The sequence below is a fragment of the Prionailurus bengalensis genome, chromosome C1 (assembly GCF_016509475.1).
Source record: "Prionailurus bengalensis isolate Pbe53 chromosome C1, Fcat_Pben_1.1_paternal_pri, whole genome shotgun sequence".
Classification (NCBI taxonomy): Eukaryota; Metazoa; Chordata; class Mammalia; order Carnivora; family Felidae; genus Prionailurus; species Prionailurus bengalensis.
In genome coordinates, this window is record NC_057345.1 from 187,675,632 (window position 1) to 187,689,224 (window position 13,593).

Genomic DNA, 13,593 nt, shown 5'->3' on the forward strand with positions numbered 1-13,593 from the left:
GGGATATGATTCTACTGGCTTCCTATAGTGTCACAGTCCCCACTTCCCCCTCAGAGTGTGAGAATTTAGACTATTTAAAGAGTATATACATACACAATGTAAATATGTATGTATATATGAGAGACAGAGTTGTAAAAAAAAAAATGTATACTATAGTGAATGACTTAAGAGATTTTTTCAAGGATAATTTTGCCTATAAGCAATTTTTGTCATACCAAAATGCCTAATCCCCAAAGATGAGGCCCCTTTGACTTACTGTTAGGGCAGAACTAGAACAAGAAGCCTGACCCTTTAATCAGACTAAGACATTTTGCCTTCTCTTCAGAAACTCATTTCACAATATAGGTAGGGTTTATTCCACTCTATAGTTGTTGTTGATAGATACCTATTATGATGTTTTGTTCGTTTGCTTTAAAGTTTATTTATTTATTTTGAGAGAGAGAGAGAGAGAGAGAGAGAGAAAGAAAGAAAGAAAGAAAGCATGTGCAAGCATGTGCACCAGCAGGGGAGAGACAGAGAGAGGGAGAGAGAGAATCCCAGGCAGGCTCTGTGCTGTCAGTACAGAGCCTGACATGAGGCTTGAACTCATGAACCATGAGATCATGACTTGAGCTGAAATCAAGAGTCAGATGCTGGATGCTTAACCCACTGAGCCACCCAGGTACTCCTAATGATGTTTATTCAATGGTGCCCACATGGATATTAGCAATCTAGGTAGTTTCACACAAGGACACCCTTTCCTGATCACTACAAGTTAGGTCAACCCAGAAAGCTAAAATGACCATCAGGCCCTTTGGGCAACCAGAGCAGTAGATATACTCATGGCATGTAGTTCAGCAGCCTTACTTGAAAACGTGTTGGCTTTGTTTCTCTGCAGAGAATGGCAGAAGATCCAAATAAGACAAGGCTGACATTCCAAGGGGAGAGGACTACCTGGATCATTCCTGTGAACCTCAGTGAGCTTCTAGAGCTGAAAGCCAATATCCCTGATGCACTCTTCATCATGGGGAACACTGCAGTGGGTGGGTGGTTTCTGAGCAACTTCCTTAGTCTAGATTAGGTAATCCAGACTTCTGTCTCTTTTTAAACTCTTCATAAATGCAATGCAGTTCACGTTAATTAATACATACCTATGTTCTTTAGAATCCTTCGTTGTTTTCTTTTGCAAATGTGTCATTTGTGTCACAATTTTCACTCTGGATTATCCATAAGCAACATCTGTTAGCCCCCATTGACTTCCTTTTCTAATTGCTTTACATGCTTTTCTCCTTAGGGACCCAGCATTAAATTTAGAGATGAATTCCATCCAGTTTTCATATCTCTACTTAGGCTTCCAGAACTATGTTTTATGCACAGCACAGATGATGGTATGTACCATCTTTTTCATTGGCTGTTGGTAGGCTATTAATAATTATATGCACTGGGCTAATTTGAGCACTTAATAGAATATATGACCTCCTATATGTGCCCTACTATGTGTCCTCTATGAGCTTTTTCAAACTGAATTATTCAGCTATGTCACTGAATACTGCATTGTCATAGGAGCCATACAGTGGGAAGATGTAGGTTGTTCCACATATAGAGAGAGACTGACTGAATAAGGACACTTAAGAGAGTGGCTGGCCTGTAGGAAAAGTTCTTGCCAGAGTCATAAATTTGCTTAAGGCTCATCCTATACCCACACACATTCACACACACACAAAAATTCTGGGACACAAAATTTGAAAATTTAACTGTAACAACCTTATTTCTCTTCATACTCTTTTCACAGTTTACCAAATGCTTTCACATCTTGTTTCTTTTGATCCTCATGACAGTCCTGGAAGGTAGACATAGCAGGTAGTAGCCTTGGGATCTCCATTCTCAACCAAAGGACTGAAGTAACTTCCCCAACTTTGCACAGCTAACACACAATCAAGTCAGGACTAGATTCCAGGGTTTCTTACTTTTAGTCAAGTTCTCCTTCCTACAATGCACCAAATAAAGCTGAGAAACATATCCAAACTCAGCATTTGAATAGATAGCAAGTAATGGGAGGTAAAAATTCTACTTTAAAATAAAGTTTTCCTTGGGGCACCTGGGTGGCTCAGTCGGTTAAGCTTCTGACTTCAGCTCAGGTCATGATCTCACTGCTCATGAGTTCGAGCCCCATGTTGGGCTCTGTGCTAACAGCTCTGAGCCTGGAGCCTGCTTCAGATTCTCTCTCCATCTCTCGGCCCCTCCACTGCTCACTCTGTCTCTGTCTCTCTCTCTCTTTCTCAAATATAAAATAAAACATTAAAAAAAATTAAAAAATAAGGTTTTCCTCATTGAGTAAACAGAAAATGAGAAATTGTCTGCTTTCCTCTCTGATCTGCTAATATTAAGTCAGTCTGCCCATTCATTTTCTTTTTTACCTGTTGGCATGTCCATATCAGTGGACTCATAGGGAGAAATGGAGCAAGGGGAGGATGGGCTGGTACAGAAGAATGTTGGAAGTAAGGTATGGATTCACTTGGTTGGGTGGGGTGGGAGTGAAGGGACTGGGGAGGAGGTAGAGCCCATAACACTATGTCAATGTTTCTCAATCTTTTCATTATTGCCTCACTAAGGAGCAAGAGGCATTTTCCCCCAATCATCCCTCCATGAATTTTTAACACCGTAGGTAGACCATATATCTGTTTATGTACAGTATATGTATATCAGGGCTTTATCCATCAAAAGAGCAAGATTTTTTTTCACCCTTTTGGGGCTGGTATTACCCTCCTGGAGAACGCATGAACTGGATGACATCTCTGCTCAAAGCATTCCCTTAAAGCACACTTGCAAAAAACCTGACCCAAGGTACAGACAGGTGTCTATTCTTACTGCTTTGTTAAGGAAACAGTATGAAAAGATGGCTGTATAAGAAGGGAAAATGGGCAGCACAAATGTGTAGGTCACTTTCCACTTAGACTTAATGATCTTTTAAAAGTCTTATAGAATCTGAACTGAAATTTCTATATTTGATCAATTTATTCAGGAAAACACTAATTGCACATTAACAAAGTAATGAATTTCTGATATCTGTCGCTGGTATGTCCTCAAACGTATGGCATATATGACTGTATATATATGACTGAGAAAAAGAATTTGGTACTTACTATTTGGGAATAAAGCATATTGCCCAAAATATCTTTATCTTTGGTTTCTCTAAGTTAATATAAAAAGAGAAGATATATTTGGAAGATTGTTTCTGTGCAGCCCATGCATCTTGTTATAGTTCACCTTCAGTTTATATTCCCCTATCTTATTTTCAGGGGTGCAGAATGTGGCCTGGCTCTGTTGAATGATGGCTTACATCTTATTGTTTGGGGGCAGCAAAAGAAGACTAAGACCTACTGTGCTCTCCTGAAGCATCTGAGGATGCTTTCCAGAGCTCAGAATAAGGATATGGCAGAATGCTCTCTAGGTGATATGAAATAAGCTGCAGTTATAGACAGTCATATAGTTCTTTTCTGCTTAGAAAACGTTACTCTGAAGGGGAACCCCAAGTCAATGTTGAACAAGTCTATACAATATGAGTATGAGTGGGTATATGTACTCAAAATGAGAGTCATCACACTGCATTTATGTGTGTGTCCAAAGTGAGAAGCGGCAGAGTGCCTGGGTGGCCCAGTCAGTTGAGCATCTGACTCTTGATTTCAACTCAGGTCATGATCCCAGGATTGTGGGATCAAGCCCTCTGTCAGGCTCCACACTCAGATTCTTCCTTTCCAGGGCATCTGGGTAGCTCAATCGGTTAAGTGTCCAACTCTTTATATTTGGCTCAGGTCATGATCTCATGGTTTGTGAGATGGAGCCCCACATCAGGATCTGCACAGTGCAGAACCTGCTTGGGATTCTCTCTCTCTCTCTCTCTCTCTCTCTCTGCCCCTTCACCCTCTCAAATAAATAAAACTTTTAAAAAATCTCTTTCTCCCTCTGCCCCTCTCTCCTGCTCACATGCTCTCTCTTGGGGGAAAAAGAAGTTAAAGTTCAACCAAGGGGACTGTCCAGCTCTAACAGGCTATGAAATGTTTTAGCCAAGGTATAGTAAACAAGAGCCTACATTTCCAAAATACTCTTTTATGTCTGTTCCTCCTCTTAGACCTTTGCCCCAAGGTCAGTTTCTAAGCATGTGCATCCCATATGTCTATTCTTGGATGTCCTCCAGTTGTCTAGCTTATTGAGGTTTCCTTATTATTTGAGATTTAAGAGTAATTGGTTTGAACCACTGCCCATTCCACACATGATAGGTAGTTCAGTGAGACTTTGGTGTGGGGCATTTCTCCTAATTGTCTCTGGCCCTGTTTCTGTTGATTCTCAAAATTCACTACATATTTTCACCTTCTGCATCTTCTGTCCCTTTTTCTAGACCACACTGTTCCTCTCAACATCACCTTGCCCCCTTAACTCCCTTCAAAGGTTCTCATTCAAGGCTATGTCTGAAGGAACTTTATCCACAGTTTGGAGTAACAGAGAAGAATTCTAATACACAGCAGTACAGTAAGCATTTTGAATGGGAATGCTACATAGCCCAGTTCTTTAGTGTTTATTTACTCAGACTCTAGTCCTTACTTTCCCTGATGTTATTGGACACTCATACTAGAGTCAGCTCTCAAAGAAATTTTCTTCTTCACTGCACCTGGAAAAGGAACATTTTCTTCAGCAATAAGTTTGAACTGGGGTCAGGGATGGGAATCTTGCACAACATGTTGTCTGACTCTATTTAGCTGCCCTAAAACCATACCAGATCTTTCTTTGAAGCAAAGAAGGGAATTATGTGCACAAGATCCTTGTACACATAATTCCTTGTTTGTCAAATAACTGGCTTTAAAAATGTTATCTTTTTTATTTAGACTTTAGAAGGACATGTGGTGAACAGACCTAATTTTTCTGACCTAAATACCATTTTAGCAGCAGGAAATGCTACCATCAATCTGATATCTAAAGGCAAGAGACAAGTTTTAGGCATTCTATTATATAATTACCACTGTCAGTTAGGTAGCTTCTTTCATAAAGCATGAACCAGGAACCCAAGTGTATCTAACTTAGACTCACCAAATATATAGGCTATATCTGTATTACCTCAAGTGTAAGGATGCAACAGAGGTCAATTATCCTGTTTTCAGATGTTCTATATCTTGCAGATCAGATAAGTTACTGCACTGGACAATTTTTCTTAACTATTTGGCCACATTTATGCACAGTCCAAATTGTAGTATCAAAGCATTTTTTTAAAAAAATGAGATGTCTGTCTGTGGTTTTAAAGCTTTATGGCACATTTCATTTCAGAGTATTATAAAGTTGGAAATTTTCCTCATAGGGACTTAACTTTCTAAAGAAAATCAAGATTGTGGGGCATGTTACTCATTACTTCTCTCTTTATGCAAAGACAGCTTGAGCTTTGCCAAGAGAGAATTATTTAAACTCAATGAAATAACAATAAATGCATATTATTCATAGAGCTATTGATGTAAGATACCCTCTTTTTTATTACAATCACATTTTTGAAAATACAGTGGCTCAAGTAAGAGAATATTGTCAACTGTCTAAGAAAAAAAAGCTGTGTAGCAGGCATTCCACTTGTACGCCTGTTCCACCATTGTCCCAGCTGTAGAACTTTGAACAAATCGTTTAACCCCTCTGGACCTCTGGACCTGTTTTCCCATTTATGAACCTATGTTGTACTCAGTTGTTTCCAAATAGCTTTAAAGTTCTTCAAGGCCAAAATTTTGAGTAGTGTGTAATGGGAGCTGAGAACCAGAAAAGACTTTTCAGATTATCTGGTCCAGTCCTGTCATTCTGCAGATGAGGAACTGGAAGCCCCTACGGTTCTGTGACTTGCCTAAGGTGACCCAGCATGGAAGCTGCAACTAGAAACCAGATCTTCTGGCTTACAGTTTGCACTCTCTCTTTCCCCAGATTCATCACAACTATCCCTTGCTTCATATTCTCCAGTTCGATAAATTCATTCTGATCAAGGTCATTTTCTCTAATAGAAGGAGAACAGCAGATTCCTTTAGACAGCCATTTCCTTGAGAGATCACCTAAAACCAGCCTTAAATCAGAAGAGATTATGTTATCTGTTTCTATTCCCCACTCTACTCAGGTAAAGGCTCCCTGACTCACTGCCCACCCCGAGGGAGCCCAGCTTACCCTGGGAGACTTCTGGGGCTGCTCAGAGGAAGTGCAAATTCTCAGAGGACCATTTGATTTGCTTTCATATCAGGGCCACATTGTGACTTCTGTAGAAGCTGGCCACACAGATGCCTTCCTACTTATGTTTCACGCTAATAATGAGATTTAACCTAGAATGAGAGATTTAAACCTGGAAAGCACTTGGAAGACCATTTGATCCAGTGGTTTTGAAGCTTTTTTTTTTTTAAGAGTAAAATTCCTTGTTTGCATGAAATTTACATAGAACACCAAACTAAAACAGTTAAAAGTGGAGGTATGGTAGTTCATCCTGAGAGGCAGCACACCTCCTGATTTTTCCCTTACCCCTCTCAGCAGCCCCAGAGGCACACAACCTTCTCATTTTAAAGAAAGTTAAGACCCAAACAGTTTAAGTCACATGCCTGAGGCCACATGTAGTGACTCAAATTTTGAAAATACATAAACATAGACTCTGGAGCCAAACTGCTTAGATTTCAACCCCAATTCTTCCATTCCTGTATGACCTTGTACAAGTTATGTAGCCTCTCAGTTTCCTCATTAGTAAATTAGAAATGAGTAGAGTTGTTATGAGGATAATATATTAATACCTATAAAGCACATGGACCAGTACTCACATATACTCAATACTATAGTCAGCAACATCATTCACAGGATCATTTTCATTATAATTAATCATCAGAGTTGTTGCTATACAGCACACAATGGAGATGAACACTATTCTGAGTGTTTTTTTTATTTCCAGTGGCACTTTGTGCCGGGATTCTAGCTGGCCCAACATTAGGAGAATGCCTTTGCCATTGTCAATGCTGTGATAAGTGTGAAGTTTGAAGTTGGCATAGGCATGATTAAGGACCTTTAAATGTTCTACGGAAATGTTGGCCCCACCATTGTCTCTGCAAGCCAAATGTGCAAGCAGCTCATTGGGAAGTATGTCACAACACATTTGGAAATGAAATTCAGGCCTTTGTATTTTAATATTTTATGAAAACGGCACTTGGAGAATTTTTTCTGATTATATATATATTACATAATCATATAAGAAATTTAAGCACTGTGTAAGAATATAAAGAAAATAAAATTCACCCAAAAGCCAACCTTCTTCAAGATACAATTCTTTTATTGCAGTTTCTGTAATAAGATGAACACACAAATTAATCTAAGTAGATAATATATTCAAGTCTTCTTTCTTTCTCCTTCCTTCCTTCCTTCCTTCCTTCCTTCCTTCTTCCCTCTCTCCCCTTCTTTTCTTTTTTCTTTTCTTTTCTTTTCTTTTCTTTTCTTTTCTTTTTTCTTTTCTTTTCTCTTCTCTTTTCTTTTCTCTTTTTTCTTTTCTTTTCTTTTCTTTTCTTTTCTTTTCTTTTCTTTTTTTTTCTTTTCTTTCAAGTAGCCTCCATGCCCATCGTGGGGCTTAAACTCATAAAATTGAGATCAAAAGTCACATGGTCTACTGACTGAGCCAGCCAGGCACCCTTCAAATTTTCATTTTTAATTAACCTGCAGAATAAGTAAATGTTTCCAATACTGTATCCTAAGACATCTTAAAATGTCCCTACACTACATAAAGATGAAATATTCAAAAAGTTTAAAAGGCCTTCTTCATGTCACTCTCATTGTTTCTAGCATTTGGAAAGTAGTTTTTAAAAACTCTTCCAGGGGCGCCTGGGTGGCGCAGTCGGTTAAGCGTCGGACTTCAGCCAGGTCACGATCTCGCGGACTTCAGCCAGGTCACGATCTCGCGGTCTGTGAGTTCGAGCCCCACGTCGGGCTCTGGGCTGATGGCTCAGAGCCTGGAGCCTGTTTCCGATTCTGTGTCTCCCTCTCTCTCTGCCCCTCCCCCGTTCATGCTCTGTCTCTCTCTGTCCCAAAAATAAATAAACGTTGAAAACAAAAAATTTTTTTTAAAAAATAAAAACTCTTCCAACAAAATTAACTAAAATTTAAAATGAAAAAAGTAGTAAAATTAAAAAAAACTTTCTTCTAACTAGTGCTTTTACAGTAATTTTTATCTACTCATTGTATTCATTGTCAACAATGCAATGGAACTTAATGCAATTTTTTTCTCAAATACTAAAGTAAATCAATTCTTTAGAAGCATTTATGTAGAAACTTTCATTTGTAAAAAAATTTACACCTGTCATCAATAATTTAGTCATTTACCAGTCATTACCTGTGTAGTGTGTGTGCCAGACATGGCCTATTTGCTGGAGATACCGCAGTAAGACAAGTTTCTAGATCTTGGGAAGCTCTGATTTGAGTACTTTTTTATCAAAGATATTTGAGGTAAGTCAACATTCCCAGGCCATGAAGTTAAAAATAGTAATAAAGGAGGACTTGGTAAGGAAAATTTCAGAACCACTGCAGCAGATTCTAAAGAAAGCTTGTGAAATATGTGAGGGTATTTTGTTTAGACTTTAAAGATGAATACAGATTTTTCTCCATCTTACCTTGCTCTGTCAGTTTACTCTGTCTTTGCCTCTTCTGTGACATGTTTACATTCTTTCCTACCATGCAATAGGATGACCAAATGCTGAATGATGCTTGCTGAATGGTCCTGGACGAGATTTACATGCCACCAGTAGCTGAGGGTGGCATGATAGAATACAGGTGAACCCTCAGCATCAGCTCACTTTTCAAATTCTACCTCAAAGTGACGTGAGCACTGAGGAAAATGATAAATGACTTCTCTGGGTCTCTGAGTGCCTTGACATTCTGAGTATCAGTCTGCATATGAAGGGCTTCCCTGCCCAGTTTCTCTACTGCACCAAGGTTAGCAGATTATCAAGGGTAAAGAGGGTGGAGCTCTCAGTGTGGTGCTTCCCAGCCTCCTTTTCCTTTCCTTCCCTCTCCCTTCTCTCCTGGGCTAAAAAGGGGACAACCTTGCTCTTCCTATAGTTTGTGTGACCATATAGTACACAATATCAAGTTGATCTACAGTAGTGAAAAGCTTTCAGTAATTAAATTCCTATTTTAAAGAAAATTTTCTTATTAAAACAATACCTTCTTTAATATTTAGAAAATGTGGATTAGCCAAAAAGGAAGAGAAAATCTTTTGTCTATCATTTGTCTATCCATCACCCATAGATAACCATTATTAATATTTTGGTATGCATCCTTCTAAACCCTTCTTTATGAATGTGGGTGTGTATATGTCACACATATATATCTGTAGAACTGTTTAGTATAACTTGTTTATTTCACTTAGTAACAAACACCTTTCAGTGTTATTGAATATTCTTCATGACATAATGACATAATGGTTGCATGATGTGTCTATGGATAGGTGTGCCATTATTTGATCTGTACTTTATTTTTGGACATTTAGATTGTTTCTTGTTTTTTAACTTTTTTTTTCTTACCTAGCCTAGTTTAAAATGACCTTCACAGCAGTGTTTCTCAGAATATGGTCCATGACTGTGAGTGTCCCCTTGATAAGTCATGAGCTGACCCAAAAATGGCAGATAAATGATTATGCATTTCTTTTATGGCTAAGTCTGTTAATTCAGCTAGTTTTTTTAAATAATTTTTATTAATTAGCATTTATATTTATAGCATTTACATTTATAATAATTAGCATTGTTATAATATTCTATTATTCTGTATTACATAATATATTTACAACATACATATGTCATCAATATATATCTATTATCACTTATAATTTGTTAAATACATGTCTTTTGTTTTACATCTTTATTATCATATGTTCTCTTGCATAGTACACATTATATATTCTATCATTGTAGAAAATTCAAACACAGAGAAGCAAAAATTTTAAAAATCAACTGTAAGCCAGTAGTCCTACCATAAAGACTGTTAAATTTGGAACACATACATATATATTTTTTTCTTCTTTTTACAAGAAAAAGGGGTAATACTATACATAAATATTTGTAATCCATATTTTCACTTAATTGTAATGCATGAGCATTTTTTCAATCAAAATATTGTTTTTTAGGCATAGAATTTAGTGATTCATCACTTACATATAACACCCAGTTCATGAACATTTTTCAGTGTGCATAAATACAAACACACTTCTACAAAACCATTTTTAATGACTATGAACTATTATATCTTACAATGCACATAATTTGTTTAGTCAGTTCCCTCTTATTAGATATTTAGGTTAATTCTAATATCTTTACTATGAAAACTAATCTGAAACTGAACGTCCTTGCAAATTAATCTTTTCTCCCTCAATTGCTTCTTTGAGATTCATGCCCAGAACTTTGACCTGGACTTGAAAGCACAGCCTCCATTTGGAAAAACAAATTCTTCCTGCCATTTGAGAGGAGAGCTTGTCATAAAGGAAGTCTCCACTTCCTGGAAATAGCATTCACTTTCCTGTGTGTGTAAGTAGATATAGTCATTCTTGAAACAACTGCTGCTAGCCCAGGGAGCTCGAAACTCGGGGTTCTTTCCCAGCACAACTGGTGACCAGTATCTGAGAGAATAAATAAGATAACCTATTTCTACATGTGATTTTCTAAGCAAGTGATTCAGATTGTAAAGTTAAATGGGAAATTATCTTCTTTTCAGTATCTCCAGAATTTTCTGATATCCCAGAAAAGTTCATGAGTGTTCTAGAAGATTTCCTTGTTATAACACCCCAAGGAATTCGGATGTTCCAGGTCAGCGGGTAGAGTTTTTTGTTTTTTGTTTTTTAAATCTGTCTATGCATTCAATGCATGCATTATACATGTATCTCCCACTTTTCAATAGCTTTTTTTTTTTTATTACTTGTAAGGGTAAAGTCTACTAAAGCCAGCCAACATTACCAATTTTAACTCACACACGACTTGCTTGGTTTAGCTTCTATGCTTTTACTCAAGGCTTCACAAGGAATTAGATTCTAAATGTCTCTTCTCCACTATATCAGTTTTGTTGCTTAAAATGTTCTCCTTTTCTTAGTGAATGCCTGTCCTTTCTTCAAAACCCGACTCAACATTCACTGCTTCTAGGACCCTACTTGACACAGCCATCCTAAATCTCCCAGGAACTTGTGTATTTTCTTTGCACCATATTGTGTAAATGTGTATATTTTGTTATGTATAAACTGTTCTTTATTGCTATATGAAGTTAACCATGTTATTTTAATATGCATTTGTCTGTGTTCTGATACCCTTGCAAGCTTGTAGAATCTTTAAGGACAAGAACAACATCTTCCTTTTGGGGAGGTGAGGGGGTAGATTGTAACCAGAATATATCTCTTACCACACTGCCCAATGGACATTTATTAACTCTGACTCACAGATATAGATACCCAATTGCCTATAATTTTTCTTCACTTGTGAGTAAGCCAGATATATCAGACCCAATTTTCAGTGCCTGAGAATGTCTGGAAGTAAAATAACTTGCTTTATTCATTGACAGTGTGTGGATCCCTACCGACCCTCACAAGACCCCATCAACCACCCAGTCATACACCAGTCAGCCATTAAATATGCCAGGGAAGCTGTGTTTAGTGTTGCCCAAGAACTCTTCTTGGCTATAGTCACAAGCAGAAGATCTCACACAAACATCATGTAAGAGAGTGAAAAATATTCCTATGTATTACTGGAATGCATTCACAATTTCACATCACAAATGAGAGGTTATTTAAGTCAACTAAGAATATTCATTTCCTCAGGGCATCTGGGTGGCTCAGTCCATTAAGTGTCCAACTTCGGCTCAGGTCATAATTTCACAGTTTGTGAGTTCAAGCCCCACAGTTCGTGAGTTTGAGCCCCACATTGGCTCTTTGCTGACAGCTCAGAGCCTGCAGCCTGCTTCAGATTCTGTGTCTCCCTCTCTCTTTGCCCTTCCCCCACTCATGCTCGCTCGCTCTCTCTCTCTCTTTCACAAAAATAAATAAATGTTTTTAAAAATCTTGAAAAAAAAATTCATTCCCTCTTCTGAATGGAAATCAGTCATTTTTTTAGCATATTTTTGAAAGAATCTAATGCCAAGAGTCCAAACATCTGCCAAATATTGACACTTTTAAACACAGAATACTGTCCCTTATTTAGTTATGAGGTCCATTGTAGTTTTTCCCTGTGTTTGAGGAATCATTTATATTGTACCATGAACTTACCCCTGTAAACTCTATGTGTACTTTCAAATTTTCCCTCCTAGATCAATTGATATTTCAGAAGCCCTGGCACTTCCAGGTATTGTCAATGTGATAACAGCAGAGGATGTTGCAGGAAATAATAAGCATCAGGGAGAAGTTCTCTATGCACCCAATGAGGTGTGAGATTTGTGTGGGGCGTATCATTCAAATGATTCACTGAAAACACCAAAATGATTATTGGTTATGACTCTACATCCATGGATTCATGTTTACATCACAAAAACTGCAGGGAACCAATGATTACACATCAGTGATTCTCAAATTCTCTCTTGAAATGTGAACATAAGATTCTGATCATAAGCTATAAGCCCTCTTAAAGAAGGCTTCTAAAAAAGTTGTGAAAACCATAGAAGCAATATAGAACACAGGACATTAAAAGAACCAACAGAATTTCAGGATGACTGGATTAATATGTGTGATATGGGAATGATGGGGAATACAACTGAAGACAGAAGCCAGATAATCAAGTTCTGCACCCAGTTTTTGAACCCCCTAAATCCCACTCATGCCACTGTTTTAAATTTATTCTCATAGGTGGAAAATAATCGTTCCTTTGGTCATAGGAACCCAGTGGGTAAATGTAAGAATGTGGGAACAGTAATTCCTTTTTAATGATTCTGTGTCTTAGCTAATGGTAACATGTGGCTCTTCTGCAGGTGATTTGCAGGAGTCAGATTATCTGCACTGTGGCTGCTGATACCTATGCTCATGCAAGAGAGGCAGCTAAAAAAGTGAAGATGACTTGTGAAGACATAGAACCAAAGATTATCACAAAAGAGGTAGTCGAGCCACTTCATGCCTTCTAGAATGACTAGGTCAGTATACTTTTGGCAGAATTCAACTGGTGGAGTCACAAAATAGTATAAATTGGGCTCCATCTATACTTCATTCAGAGTTATTTATGTTTCAAAGCGAAGGATCAAGAAATCAACACCTCAAAACATAATACTGAGAATTTCCCTGCCTGCATTTCTACTTCCTTCTTGTGACCACTTCTCCCATTCTCTTGATAAGACATGTTCTCATAATATAGATAGGTAACACCAGAGGAATGTCCTTATGACCTCTATGTAAAACTAGTCTGGTGGGAAAATCCAGAACACTGTGAAACTGAGAACAGTCATAACATTTACTGTCCTGTGTCTCCTGCCCACTTCCTACAAGCTCTGGAGATAGAAAACTCAGATTGGTATTCTAACTCCATCTTTTAGTAGCTCTTTCTTTCTTTCTTTCTTTCTTTCTTTCTTTCTTTCTTTCTTTTTTAGTGGCCTCTTAATAGCAATGAAAGCTTTGGCATGTCA

General features: G+C 37.8%; 1 pseudogene; it reads left to right on the top strand.

Moving 5' to 3' along the window:
* LOC122479513 overlaps nucleotides 1-13,593 on the top strand; it is a 71,228-nt pseudogene that overhangs the window by 17,691 nt on the left and 39,944 nt on the right.